Source organism: Betta splendens, chromosome 3 (assembly GCF_900634795.4).
Source record: "Betta splendens chromosome 3, fBetSpl5.4, whole genome shotgun sequence".
Classification (NCBI taxonomy): Eukaryota; Metazoa; Chordata; class Actinopteri; order Anabantiformes; family Osphronemidae; genus Betta; species Betta splendens.
In genome coordinates this window covers 4,877,850-4,881,451 of record NC_040883.2, presented here as the reverse complement: position 1 = coordinate 4,881,451, position 3,602 = coordinate 4,877,850, and the positions used below count along the sequence as shown (strand labels likewise).

At 45.9% G+C, this 3,602-nt stretch overlaps 1 long non-coding RNA gene across 1 annotated transcript; it reads right to left on the bottom strand.

The window, feature by feature from the left end:
- Positions 1-250: 250 nt before the first annotated feature.
- On the bottom strand, positions 251-3,253 carry LOC114851737 (uncharacterized). Its single transcript, XR_003785243.3, has 3 exons — positions 2,494-3,253; positions 1,426-1,526; positions 251-1,181 (listed from the first exon to the last, which is right to left on the bottom strand). It is a non-coding gene; the product is annotated as an uncharacterized LOC114851737 (long non-coding RNA).
- Between the last annotated feature and the right edge of the window lie 349 nt (positions 3,254-3,602).

Sequence of the window (3,602 nt, the reverse complement as noted above, 5' to 3'; positions counted from 1 at the left end):
GTTAGCTTCGCTTACACCCTTCATTCCCCCGGCACACACACACACACACACACACACACACACACACACACACACACACACACACACACACACACACACACACACACACACACACACACACACACACACAGCTACGTGGCGGCATAAATGATTTGATCAGAGCTTCCTTTATCTATTGTGAATTTGGGATAAATGTCCGGTCATACCTGGCAGCGCATCCCAAATGCATCCGGAATGAGAAATCCAAAGATCATTCACCCATGTAGAACTATGCAGTTTTATTGGAAACTTCTTTGGCACCTTGGTAAGTAGACGTTTTTCTTAGAAGTTTTGCACAACATGTGTCACATACAGAAACATGTGAAGACTCACTCGTGGTGCGGGTCAGGGATTTATTCGCGCTCATCCCACAGTGGAAACAAAAACACTAAAACATTAACATCACACCTGCTTTGAACCCTTTGATGCACACGATAATTATTTAAGGTCCTATTATGTCCTAGTATAAACACTAAAGTAGGTGCTTTGAAATAATGTTGACAGTAAACATATTGCTAACGAGTCCCCTCATGCTGCGTATGCAACAGCCTCGGTTGGCAAATTCAACAGCATATATGGAAACAAACACAACAACACAACATTCATTATTATTTTTATTTTTTTAGGACAATATATTTCTACCCGGAATAAATCAGACACAAATACACAAACAATGTAACGGATTAACACACTTTAGGAAACCTGTGTTCATAAACAGCAATTCAGGATCTTTTTACCACTAAATATTGTTTGAACCTCACTTCTGAGAGACTATATATCACTGTGCACTGAACAAGGTAAACTCACATGCGCACTGATACGCCAGCACACTAACACTGAATCGACATTAGAAGTGTTATTGTCCTTTGAAGTTTTAAAGCAGTCAAATTAGCATTGATGAAAGACTTTGCATCAGGCATCTGTGAGATCTGGCCAGGAATCAGGGGCTGTGGACAATCTTCATCATTCTCTCTCTCTCTTTTCCTCACCCTTAATCAGTCTCCTCTCTCTTTCACTCCTCTGCACCAGCATCATCCCTCCTCCTCCTCCTCCTCACATGGCAGGGGCCCCCAGTGGCTCCCTCCTTTGCCTCCCTTTTCTCTCCGTCCTCCCTCTCGTTCTCCCTTTTCTGCCTGTGTTGCCTTTGGCAAATTGGCAAATTGTGTTTTACTAACGCGGGTACATGTGTTAAGTGGGGATCAATTGTTTGTTTAACAGGGTGCCTCTATTAGACTGGGAGGGTGTAATTAGTGGTGAGGCCTTTTCTTAATACATGCTACATCAGTGAGCAGAGGGAGGAGTGCAGGCTGTCCAATCAATGCCAAATCTCGTGGAAGCATCGGCTGCAGTTTGGTTTAGGGAAATTAAATTCATAATAAATCTCACCGGATGGGTGGAGGCTCAGCGTTCAGTGAAGTTGTCCTCAGCGTCCTACTGTGCATCCTTGGTTGCTAGCCTAAAGCCAAAATCAAGTATCCATAATGAACCTGCACAGGGCACAGATAAAAGCACCATAAAATCTGGTTATTCCCATCGCCATTTTACTCGTTCGGATCAAAGGAGCCTTTGAAACGCGTCACAGCTACTGCGGGCGAGGGCTCCTGCGTTTGGCAGCGAGGCGGCTCGCTCGCCCATGCCAAGAAATCGCAGACAACAGGGAAACAAAGCGAATTCTGCCCACAGTCCCGGAAAAATGCTAACGATCACACGCATGCGGAAACGTTCACAACACGGGCGCTCTTAAAGGAACGATACCTGCAAACAATCAAACAGGTATCACGGCCAATGGAGACCACGTGGTACCAAACCTTCTCTAAAGAAGGTTTTATACTGACATTATTTTTGATTTTTTTCTTATATGTTTTTTCTGTAGCAATGCAGCAAATGCTTTGTGCGTGCGAGCGTGTGTATTCAGCTTCTGCCTCAAGACATACTCCAGCTTATTGGCAGCTCTGCCTGACAGTATGTCAGTATCCCTGGTGCATGGATGTTAACATGGAGACTTATGGATATTTTGGACATCTGGTCCTCGAAGACGACTGGCGCTTTGCAGCTAAATACATCAAGTGAATCAATGCGACTGCACCAGAACTCATTTTGTTGCTGCTTGTGTAGCAGGCCGTTCCTTTTCAGGCTGCAAGTAAACAGTTTAGGAACGGGACACTTGGTTACAGAACAGGCTGTAACTTTTTCGTTAATTAATGATCCTCAGGCTTGGTTTGCTTTCAGGAGCCTGAATCAGAGGTGGATGCATGCAAATTATAGGTTGGGGAGCGTGAATTGTTTTCATCTCGGCAAATGAATAAGATACATAGTCTCGTTTCTTTGACGCTAAAAAAAGGTTTTCATGACCAAGGCACTGGAGCTAATTGTGTGCTCCAAACAGAACCGTGTCTGGCGTGTGCTCAGACTGCTGTCAAACACGGTGCTGCAGGCAAATACAAGGAGACTCACTGCGACTTCGGTTATCTTCATTAAATGGCATCTGTGTCAGATCAAAGCGCCCGTGAGTCACAGCAAGCGCGGGTACAACTCAGAAACTCTTTAAAACAAGAAGTAAACACACATCCTAAAACTGGAGCGATGATGTGAAAAATGAATAATAATAAATCTGGTTGCCTGGTTGCAAAGACTCGTCCATGTAGTGAGAAGGAAAGAGAGTCACAAACACTAAGACCTTTTTAGTTTTTAGAAAATCAGTTATTTTACACATAAAATTTAAAGGTTTTTTTTTATTGTCAACTTCCAGCTTCTTCTATGGACGACGAAGACAAAATGTCCCCATCAATTCAAGATTTAACTTTTGAATGACGACTGACAAGTCACGTGACAAGAAATACTGTAGTTATAGAAATTCTCTGAGATGTAACTGTCACACTGAGCCCTGGTCCAGCACTCGCATGCCTTCTCCAATATGGCGGTGCAACGTAAAATCCACGGATGCTGGCGGCTCACCGGGTGTGCTGAGCGCGTGCGCTACGCTAACTGGCAGCTGCAGCGCGGTGGCAGACACGGCGCCGAGTGACTGACAGCCTCGGAAGCCCGGTGCCGGCTGATCCCGCCCTCCGCCAACGCCAGTCTGGTCGATGGCACCGATTGTTGTCACCCCCGATTTCGCGCGCCGGCTAAACGGCCGCAACCGGGCCCGACCGCCTGCGACAGCGACCGGCGCACGAGCTTTCGGTTCCGCCGGCGCAGCGCGGGAACAGAGGCCGCGCGCGGATGATTTACGTGGATCACGTGACACAGCGGTTGCTCATTTACGTCTCGCCCGGTGACAGCACACAGTTGTGTAAAGAATAATACAACCATGTAACATAAGTCTGCACATAAACACTGACTCTGTCTGTATTTAATTTAATTAAGGAGAGATATTCATGAAAATGACCACGAGGGTCGGCCTAAAATAGATCAGCGTGCAAAGGAGGAAATTGGGCATTTCCACGGGAAGCGCGGACCTGCTTTTACTTTCATCACATTACCAATCTAAACAGCTCCACCATTCTCCAACTAAGTAATAAGTGGCAGAGTGACACTTGAGTGGGGCCACCCCTTTTCAGCCA